Genomic DNA, 11,828 nt, shown 5'->3' with positions numbered 1-11,828 from the left:
CCGCATCGTTCTTCTTACTGATTTGTGTATCTTTTATTCTAGTTCAAGTGATTATCTCTATTTTCTTTACTAGTATCGATCAATCCCTTTCCTTCAATTGTTCCGATTTATCACTATGCAACATCCTTCATTTTGTTTGTGCTCCTACGTTTGTTTTTTCTTGCTTAACAGTATCAATTTTACCTCCTTTTGATGTAGTGGCTTCACTTGCCTTTTTTTGCTCATTTCTCACCTCCTTTGGCTTCGACTTCTGTATCTTTTTCTCTGATGAAAAACACGTCTTTCAAAACCCTTATGCTTCTCAGGTAAAACGGCCTTCTTCGGTTGGAGTTCCTTCACTAAGTTCATTCTCTGAATTCCGTTTTTTATTCGGAAAAAGGCTTCTAATATGAAATGGAGTCTCTGAAATTGTGAGTTCTTGAATTCATGTTCGAAAGGGGAACCCACCTTCTGTATCGTTGCGAAAAGCTTGATGCTGAAATTGAAGCTTTTCTGCACGTTGCTTCAGTTTCTGGACGTTATCTAAACCAAACTCCACGATTGGTCAATGTTCAGGATCAAAAGTATCTGTGAAACCATTACACACACTGCATTAAAATTCAGGACACTGATCGAAGCAAGGGGTAAAACCGTAAAACCACATGATTCAAAAAACTATAATCAAATAAAGAGACACTAACCAGGGTTATTGTTAACAACTCTTTGGGACACAAGTGCATGTTGATGCTCGGTGAACTCTAATAAAGCCACACCACGCGGACGACTTTTTTCACCTTCCTTTACTTTTTCGGAAGCATCCTGCAAGATCTTTTATCTGCACACACGAAAAAAAAATGTTAAATGCAAAATAGGTCAACAAGTAAATATCTGTCGACATTAGAGAGACAATTGCCGAAAACCATTATTCAATCTGACGAATGAAGGGTTTTTGCTTTGTGGCACGAGAGGTAACTGCATCCATGAAAATTTGTCGAAGATCTTTTTCGTACATAGTCTTTGGCACATTGTATACAACGAGAGCCTTGTCGACAGCATTCGGCAGCTAAATGATTGTCCAAGTCCAGTGAAAATATATAGAGAGAGAAACATCACAAAAGGCTACTAAGGACTCCATATAATGAAACACATATCGAAAGATCTTGGTCCTTTTTACGGGGAAAAAAAAAACGGTTCATGTACAATATATTTCAAACTTTCTATAAATCCAATTTTGCAAGTATTACGTACGCTATGTATTTCCTTATTGTTATGAATCGACAAGGAAACAACACTAAAACGAGCACGAGGGAGTTAGATGTTACACCTGTTATTTACACCGGGTTGATTTGAACCGTAGATTTGATTAAATAACTACCCACTAAGCACACATACACATGTGTGTGTGTGATTATGTGTAGATTTTCGATTCAAATCCACCCAGTGAAAATAACCAAATGTAGCATCTAATTTCCGAGTTGAGGAATTATAGCTCATGAGCTTGGCCTAACCTGATTTTCTAACCCGAAAGGCCTCTGGAGAAAATGCACAGGCAGAAACTAATTGTAGAGAAAATATCACAATTTATCCAATGCCATTTTTCAAATGAAATTACCATGAACGGAAAATTGGCGGCGAATATTAGGGGTGGTTTCGGTACGGTTGCCGAATATTTTGTTCAATACCGTGTACCTACCGTATCTTGCGGTATTGAAAAAATCTATACCGTTACCGTACCAACAATTGCGGTATACCGTTATCCGGTATACCGCTAGTTTCGGTACGGTATGATCGGTACGTGGTAATCTACCATGCATAATTTTGTTGATGAATTCGGATAATACCATAATTAAGATGAATACTAAATAAATGTATAAATACAACAAATTAAGCAAATGAATATGGCAATTAAGCAATCTACATGAATATACATTATACAACTGTAGTAGAAAATTTTGCTTTAGTTAACTAATGCTTACTAATATATCTATAGAAAATTTGTAGAAACTAATGAGTAAGAAAATTTCATGGTTTAAGTAAAAGAAACAAAAAAATTAAATATGTTGCAATAATGCAAATGAAATAAAAGGCTGGGACCTCAGGGAGAAAGAAAGGGAGAAGAAAATTGTTGCAAAAAGAATTCCACTAAAAAAAGATTAGTTGGACTTTAGAACTAAAGAAGTGCGCGCGAACATAAACAACTTAACGAGAGGCAAATAGTGAGTTTGCATAAATATATGAAGAGAATAAAATAAATCATAATTATATAGGATGTATCATATCTTTATTCTTGTTTTTTTTTTTTTTAATTATTTGTTGACTATATTTTTTATTTAACAATATAAAAGGAAATCTATATTAACTAATTTTTAAAATATAAAGTTGCGGTACGGTACGATATTACCATGGTATTGAAGATACAATACTGTTACCGTACCGTAAACTAATGGTACGGTACCAATACCGTACCAAATGTAATGGCAACCGATAGTTCGGTATTTATTCGGTAATTTTTGATAGGTATACCGTGGTAATCGGTATTCGGTAGTTTTTTTCCAGCCCTAGCGAATATGGTGGAGGGAGAATGCTGATTATCACCGCCGCCGGCATCGGTATGTTGGGATATATTATTTAATTTATTATTTAATAATTAGTTTAGTTAATATTTTATTATTAATTAAGTAGATTAGTATATTTATAATATATATTGCCGTGAGTTAGTGGTTAGGAGAAATATTAAGTATTTTATTAGTCTAGGTAATTATCTTTCCTAGTTAGATTAGGATTCTAGGGTTTTATTCTCTTTAAATAGTCGTATTGTGCTAGGGTTTTATTATGAAGAGAGAAATATTAAAGAATAGATCTTACGTTTCGTAAAGAAATCTTATGATACTCGAGAGATCGCATCAATTGGTATCAGAGCGAAGTTGCGATTAACACCAACGCTTCGTTAGCAAGGCAGCGATTACATCAAAGCTACGCTGGAGCAAAGTTGAGATCACATCAAAACTTTGTGAAAATCATGATGTCAGAAACAAGACGGTTGGAGCAATTGGAGAAATCCGTAGAGAGATTACGGATTGACTTTCAGAAATTGCTCGAACAAAGTCACGGACGACGTCAACGCCAACACAAAAGCCGAAGGGACCGCCGCCCATCACCGCCAACGCCACCGCTACCATCAACACCGCCGCTGCCGAGCCTATTCCCGGAGGAAGAGGAAGAGGACGACAATGACTTTTTCGAAGAACCCCAGATTTTTGTCAGTTCGCCGGAAGAAGAAGAATCGAATTCCACTGAGATAAAGTGGGACGAAGAGCCGAAAGAAGAAGAATCGGAGTCAATTAAGATAAAGTGGGACGAAGACGAGAAATTAACCAGAGAGGAGAGCGAAGAGCTACTATGGATATTGGGAGATTTCCATGGTGTTCAAAAGAAAGGAGACGAAGAACCGATGGTCAGTTTGGAGGAGACAAAATCTGAAAAGACGATTAAAAAAGTTTATCTATCGGGAAAAAAATTGAGTATTTTCGCAAAAGTAGCCTGTGGAATCTCTTGGGGTCAGCAAGAGCCATGTGTTAAAGAGTTTGGTCGTTCATCGTGTTTTTCAGGGTCAATCGGGAAGCGAGTCGATGAGGTCAAACATAGGTGGAAACACAAAGGAGATGGACCAAATTGATTCGAACCTTGAGGACAAGATTCATTTCAAGCGGGGTGGAATGTTGGGATATATTATTTAATTTATTATTTAATAATTAGTTTAGTTAATATTTTATTATTAATTAAGTAGATTAGTATATTTATAATATATATTGCCGTGAGTTAGTGGTTAGGAGAAATATTAAGTATTTTATTAGTCTAGGTAATTATCTTTCCTAGTTAGATTAGGATTCTAGGGTTTTATTCTCTTTAAATAGTCGTATTGTGCTAGGGTTTTATTATGAAGAGAGAAATATTAAAGAATAGATCTTACGTTTCGTAGGAAATATTTATGATACTCAAGAGATCGCATCACGGTACTCTTCCTTTTTCCCGCCGTTTCTTTAGGGGGAGGGAAGCTGTTTTATGCTTGTAAGAAAAAAATCAACTAATGCAAAAAAATTAAATCCACAAATATGAAATTAGTTAATGCTAGATAGTATGTGAAGAAGTGATTTGTCGGACGGCGAATATATTCCGGCGGAAACGCCGATTTTGTGGTGGCGATGATTTATTTATAGCAGGGATTTTATATGGGGTTTTTCGAATTTGGTCTGGTGCACTGTTCAACGATGCAGGCTCAAGAGTGTAGCTCAACTGGTTCCGGATGTGGTAAATTGGTGCAATGTCCTAGGATCGAATCCTGGCAGCCGCAGTGTGGGAATTTCAACTCCAATGAGGGTTGGTTCCTTGTGGGCACCAGGTTCGGGTCTGCTACCTTAACGGGCCGTTGAGTTACCATAATTTACATTCCTCCATCAATCCTTAATTTACATTCCTCCATCAATCCTTGTCTCACCAAGTTCGGTCCGCTACTTTCCGTTGAGTTACCATAATTTACATTCCACCATCAATCCTTGTCCGCTACCTTCCGTTGAGTTACCATAATTTACATTCCACCATCAATTCTTGTCGGACCAAGGAATTGGGGGACCCTGGGGGCGAGAGATTTTGCCTTTTGGTGCAAGGCTCAAGGTGGCCGCTTTCAACCAATCGGAACGAATGGTAATAGTGGCCCGAAATGAAATCCGATGCTCAAGCTTTTATATATATATATATATATATATATATATATATATATATATATATATATATATATATATATATATATATATATATATATTAAAAAAATATATATAATAATAAAAACCAGGGTTCTAAAAGCATTTATCGGGTCCTAGGCGGTAAGGGAACGCCACACGATAAATCGGCGCGGTGATGATTAATATAAAATAAATCAGTTTATGTAATATATTTCTAAAAAGATTATTCGTATTTTGTAAAAACTCTAAACAGAAATAAAAATTGGGTTAGTGAGTTGGGGTTGTCTAGGGTCCGAGAGGGTCTGTACTACTCGGACCCAAACGATTGAATATCAACCAATAAAAAGGGTAATGATATATGCAGGCCAAATTAAACATTCAGGCACTTTTTTACCATGATTTTTTACCTTTTTACCATAACTATTTACCTTTTGTACTATTCATATGCACAAAATCGGACTTTTTTTTATTCATGTGCTCGTGTGAATTTACGCGAGCACTTGGCAAGTGCTCGTGTGAATTTACGCGAGCACTTGGCAAGTGCTCGCGTAAATTCACGTGAGCACATTAACAATTTTTATTTTTTTTTATTTAACCCACTCGTGTGATTTCACACGAACAGAGAAGATATGCTCGTGTGAAATCACACGAGCAGAACGTCTCTGTTCGTGTGAAATCACACGAGCAATTAAAAAAAAAAAAAAAAATTAACAAGGCCGGCTCGCGTGAATTTACGCGAGCACTTGCCAAGTGCTCGCGTAAATGCACACGAGCAGGCCAAAGTCCGATTTTTTCATTTTTTTTTTCGGATTCGTAATCTACATAACAAGAGGATCGTAAAAACGTAAAAATTACCTCCGATCTGTTGACGATTTGCACGGGCTTTGCGAAAGAAAATCGAAAGGGTAGAGAGAATTTTTGAGTTTTTTACCTTTTGTTTTTTGAGAAATGGTAAAAAATGTGCCTGAATGTTTAATTTGTGCCTGCACAAATCATTTCAGCAATAAAAATGTGACACGTATGATTTGTACGAACCCCATAAAAAAAAGTACGATACCTACCTTATACATGAAATTACATAAATATCCCTATAACTAAAACTTAAGTAATAATTAATAATAATTAATAATTAAGATGTAATTACAACAGTAAAGACGTAACATAATTTAATTATTCTTCTTCCTTAATTCTTCTGTGTTTTTTGAACCCTAATTATCGACAGAGAGAACGTTTTTCTTTTTCATCTTCTGACGATCCCGCCATAGCCGTCAAGCACTGCGCTGAGATTTCTCCTCTCCAGCCGATTGTAAGTTATTTAATTTTAGTTCCAACAGATTTAAATTATTCTTCTTTTAATTTCTCCTGCAACCAAAAAAAAAAAAAAAAAAAAGAGAGAGAGAGAAGCCCTAGCTGTTCTTTAATTTTCTATTAGTTCTGTGTACTAAAATATTACAAATTCAGTTAATTCTGTTCTTTTTTGTCCGAAGGGTGCAACATAAAAACTAAATCTTGATTGTAAGATGTGTGGCCATGGAGATGTATGTAACAGTATAATTTGATGTGATACACTCATTTATTTTCACCTCTTTTTTTTATATGCAGTCCTTTTCAAGGTGTCTGCTGCTTCATTGCATAATAAAAGAACCTCCCCTGCATCTTGTTGCCATTATTATTTCATTTCTTTTAGTTTTTTAATCCAGCCAAAAAAACTGAAATTAGAATTAAAATTAAAATTCATTGCACTATCTATACCAGTAAACATTATGGGGTCACTTGAATTTTCAATTGTTTTGATGAATGTTCGTCATTTTGTTGCGTTCTTTATTTCTTTATTTGGCGGGTCCATATCGGTTAATTGCCCCCATGCTTGTTGCTTTATAGGACCATAATATGTGGTTGCATATTGTTTTATACAGCTAATATCTTCTGCATTATATACATTATATTTGTTTTCATTCCCTCTCTGCAACTATTTCGATTCCTCAAAATTCATTTTTTGTTTCTCAATCCCTCTTCGGTGGTTGTTCTTTGTTTTCGAGGCTACACACCTTCGGTAAATTGTTTGACTGATTTTGATCTTCAATGTTTGACTCAATTTCTCGTCTGTATATTTTTCTTAATTAAATTCAATTTATATATCCATGTCTTGTATGATGCTTCGAAGAAATTTTTCTTCAATGTTGGAGACCCTAAAACAGATAAGCCTGTGAAATTCTCCTCCGCCATGTCCCTCCTTCTCCGCTCCCTTCCGGCGGTCGCCCTCCGCGCCAAATCCTCTATTCCGCCGCGTCTTCCTCTCCTCCTCCTCACCTTCTGCCGCCTTAATTCGAATCCACCTAAACTCCTCCACAAACGCGCCTTCTCCTCCATTTACGCTTCCACTTCCCATTCTGAAACTCTCAGCGTCCCCACTCCCAAGCAGCCATTCCCTCCTTCTGCCGAAGAACTCGAATGGGTGAATCGAACCGCTCTTTGCGGCGAATTGTCGGAACAATTTCTGACTTAAATTTAATTAAATATTTCAATTAGTACTTATGATTTCTTTTATGGTGTTTTTTGCAAGGGAGCCTGGTCATAAAACTACCACGTATATTAGAAATCCCGTCAACATTGATCGACGTACAAATGTTTGTGCCAAGAAATCAAGAAATAGAGTGGAAACTAGTAGTACTCCATATGACTGTAGTCAGAATTCAATAGGATCGTGTCTATAGATGGATGGTTATGGTGATCATGGAATAATTTTGATTATGATTATCCTTGGATTTTTGGTTTTACTTGCGGTTTTGGTATATATTTTGTTAAAGATTTTGTGGTTAAATTTGCTGGCGGTTTTGCATATATTTTGTTAAAGATTTTGTGGTTAAATTTACTGGCGGTTTTGGCATTTATCCTTGGATTATGATTTATTTTGCTAAATTTTGTATGTATCTATTTTGTGGTAAAAAAATTCGCACAAAATAATTTGGCTGAAAATTAATCTAATTAAGGATTATGTAGTTGAAACAATATTAAATTACGGGTGGTGGTCATCCGGTTATCTCGGCCGCGCCGCCCTTTCAAGGCCACTTGTTTCAAGCCCCATCACCACCAACTTCTGAAAGTTTTAGTAAATTGCAACTTACCCCAAATTAATGTTTTTGAAATTACAGTTAATCTCCTACTTTTTATTATTGTTGAATTGGTCGAGGGCCCAGTTGGAATAAAGCTAAAATCTGATTTGAGGTTTCTCAAAGTTTCGAATTTTAAAATTTAGTCCCAACTTTCAAAGTTTATTTTTGACTAAATATACAATTTCAGAAATTACATATTTACCAATTAATCAAAATTTTCTACATTCTAAAATTATTTTGACTAAAAAAATTTAATTACACTCCAGCCTTTCAAGTATTAAAGTTTATGGATTTAGGCAAGGGGCAATTTTTTTATTCCTATCATTGAACCTGCTTCTAACAAATTTTTAGCTCACCTATTTAATGTTCTTGATGACATTGCTATCAGAAACAGAAAAAAATCTATCACTACAAAAATAAAAAGATAAAAATATAACTCTCCAGGCCGTAAGAACTCATTAAGACCCACAATCCATCACTATAAAAATCATTTAAATCAATAAAATCAAAACGTACAATATCCCCAAAGTCCGTCGGATTCAAATTTATCCTGAACCAAAACCCAAATTCAATAAAAAAAAAAAATTCAGTCTCTAAAATCACCTGCAATTAATCATAAACGAAAGAGAAAGAAAAATACGGAGGACCACAAAATATGCTAAAAGCTAACAAGAGTAACTGCTCCCAAGACAAACGAGCTCCAAGATTAACTGCGCACGAAGATGAAAAGCTAAAACTCCATAACACCTATCAAAGCACAAAAAAACAATGAATTAGCCCCACCAATATACCTCGAAAGAACAACTACACTGCAATACAAAACGCAATACATAGATAACAAATGCATTAAAATCATACTTACCATTATCGAGAATCTATATCAAGCATAAGAGTTCCTATCTCGGCGAAGCGAACATATTGTAATTGCTTCTGTATAGATTAATGGCAATTTGTTGTCGGAAGATATCAGATTGCTCCTAATAGGCAATAGATTCATTATGCCACAATTAAAATGAGCATATATGTAGAAATTAAATTAAGAAGTTATCTAATTAAAAAAAAAATACTTCTGACAGCTCAAATGCCCCCATCTCAAACATCATCATCATGCAAACATATACTCCACAATCGAACATGTCACATTATGCATACTGATTAATGGTGATAAATAAATTACAGTATATCTTAATACATTTATAAATATGAATAGAAATACCCATTTGGTTGTAAAAGAACCCAATATGGATCCATATAATAGAACTTATTCGTATATTCCATTAATAGTATATAAAACAGAAATGGATCAAATTGTATTTCAAACTAGTGTTTCAAAGGAACTCCAATTCACTAGTCATAAGAATATCATACCCCATAAATCGAGCTCTAGATCCCCAGCTTAGAAACAGTCCCAATCCTCAAAACTAAACAAAATCTACGAAATTTCAAATTCATACATCAACTACAGATACGGAATTCCAGTTCCAGACTTTCAATTCAAACAACAATAATTAAAATAACCAGAAGCCTAAAATTGTGAAAGCACACTTTTTATCAACAAAAAAAAAAAACACCTATAAAGAGCTCTGAATCTTTTTGCATTAATTTTTACCATTTTAGAGTTCCATTAATCCACTGAACCTAATGTGATTTGACAAAGAAACTAGACATTAACACGACAACGAATTTTGCAGCTCTATTGTTTATAAAGTTCCCAAAAAAAAAAACAGAAAACTCATCACCAGAAACTATAAAGAAAGCAATTTACTGTGAAAACAAAAGAAATAAATATTTAACAAGAATTTCAGTGATACCTTTGCGGAAGTCTTCGATTTCTCCGGTAGTGATTCGAAGAGACGATTCACAATAAAAAGTACGAAATCTAAATGTATATCGCTTTTTAATCGGTTATGAATCCCGAGCCGCATTGAATAACCCAATAATTCCATCTATCATCCACCAATCCGAACCAGTCTCTTGGCCATCGGAGAAGATTGAGAGTCGGGGCGAAACGATGAACACTTATAGTAATTTTCTCGTAACGATGAAGATTGAGAGTCGGGGCAAACGATGAGCCAGTCTCTTGGCCACCAGTAATTTTCTCGAAGAATTGTGTTGGATAAGAAATGCATATGAATTCGTAATTAGGGCTGAGATTTTGACTTTTGAGGAAAAAAATTAACAGCTTCAATTCTTTTACGTTTTAATATATTATTGATTTTTTTAATTCTCTAGTTTAATTACGTAAGGTTAATATAGTAATTTTACATGAAGTACGATGGAGTACGATGAAGTACGACCTGTGTACGATCTAATTTTACTGGGTTCATACTTTAATTAATAAATACCTCGGTTCGTATTGAGTCATACTTGGATCGTACTTCAAATCAGCGGTTATAATTATTTATTTAATATTTTCAACGTACCAGATTTATTCGTTTGGGTCCGAGTAGTACAGACCCTCTCGGACCTTAGACAACCCCTAGTGAGTTGGGGTTGTCTAAGGTCCGAGAGGGTTTGTACTACTCGGACCCAAACGAATAAATCTGGTGCGTTGAAAATATTAAATAAATAATTATAACCGCTGATTTGAAGTACGATCCAAGTATGAATCAGTACGAACCTAGGAACTTATTAATTAAGGTACGAACCCAGTAAAATTAGATCGTACACAGGTCGTACTCCATAGTACTTCAAGTAAAATTACTTCATTAACCTTACATAATTAAATTAAAGAATTAAAAGAGTCAATAATATATTAAAAGTAAAAGAAAATTGAAGCTGTCAATCTTTTTACTCAAAAGTCAAAATCTCAGACCTAATCACCAATTCATATGCATTTCTTATCCAACACAATTCTTCGAGAAAATTTCTGGTGGCGGAGAGGCAGCCCAAATATGCAAGCCCCGCAACCTTTTCTGACGGCCAAGAGAACCAAGAAATTTGGAATTGCTGGGAAGTATTGTAAGTGTACATCGTTTCGCCCCGACTCTCAATCTTCTCCGATGGCCAAGAGACTGGTTCGGATTGGTGGATGATAGATGGAATTATTGGGTTATTCAATGCGGCTCAGGATTAATTCATAACCGATTAAAGAGCGATATACATTTAGATTTCGTACTTTTTATTGTGAATTGTCTCTTCGAATCACTACCGGAGAAATCGAAGACTTCCACAAAGGTATCACTGAAATTCTTGTTAAATATTTATTTCTTTTGTTTTAATTTACAGTAAATTGCTCTCTTTATAATTCCTGGTGATGAGTTTTCTGTTGTTTTTTTTTTTTGGAAATTAAATAAACAATAGAGCTGCAATATTCGTTATCGTGTTAATATCTAGTTTCTTCGTCAAATCACATTAGGTTCAGTGGATTAATGGAACTCTAAAATGGTAAAAATTAATGCAAAAATGATTCAGAACTCTATATAATAGGTGGGTTTTTTTTTTTTCTTTTTTTGTGTGTGTTGTTGATAAAAAGTGTGATTTCACAATCTTAGGCTTCTGGTTATTTTAGTTATTGCCGTTTGAATTGAAAGTTTGGAACTGGAATTCTGCATTAGTTGATGTATGAATTTTGAATTTCGTAGACTTTGTTTACTTTTGAGGATTGGGACTATTTCTAGGCTGGGGGATCTAGAGCTCGATTTATAGGATATGATATTCCTATGACTAATGAATTGGAGTTCCTTTGAAACACTAGTTTGAACTACAATTTGATCCATTGCATGTAGTATTAATGGAATATACTTTCATTCATTGTATACATTGTTTTCTCCATAGAAATATGCTGATATAGGCGAAATCATAATGCCAGAAAATGAGAAAAGAAAATGGCAGAAAATCATACTTTCTTCACCTTTTGTTTTCTTTTTTGCAACATATTTGCAGTTAAAGTAATGTTTATAAATGCAAATACGTAAGTAGTCGAATCAAATGTCTAAGCTCAGGGAGTAATTACCGCATGATTCCTCAAATAACTTGCTGCGAATTGTTTATGAGT

At 34.8% G+C, this 11,828-nt stretch overlaps 1 long non-coding RNA gene across 3 annotated transcripts; it reads right to left on the bottom strand.

Moving 5' to 3' along the window:
- Positions 1-8,289: 8,289 nt before the first annotated feature.
- Positions 8,290-10,021, bottom strand: LOC148765120 (uncharacterized). Of its 3 annotated transcripts, none has more exons than XR_016029920.1 (3): positions 9,643-10,021; positions 8,694-8,808; positions 8,290-8,578 (listed from the first exon to the last, which is right to left on the bottom strand). It is a non-coding gene; the product is annotated as an uncharacterized LOC148765120 (long non-coding RNA). The 3 variants fall into 3 exon arrangements; XR_016029921.1 differs by lacking the exon at positions 9,643-10,021 and adding an exon at positions 8,899-9,620; XR_016029919.1 differs by lacking the exon at positions 9,643-10,021 and having other exon boundaries at positions 8,694-9,635.
- Between the last annotated feature and the right edge of the window lie 1,807 nt (positions 10,022-11,828).

Source organism: Erythranthe guttata, chromosome 14 (genome assembly GCF_056151865.1).
Source record: "Erythranthe guttata isolate IM_541 chromosome 14, IM_541, whole genome shotgun sequence".
NCBI lineage: Eukaryota > Viridiplantae > Streptophyta > Magnoliopsida > Lamiales > Phrymaceae > Erythranthe > Erythranthe guttata.
Note: the sequence above shows the minus strand (reverse complement) of the source record. Positions and strands in the feature narration are given on the sequence as shown.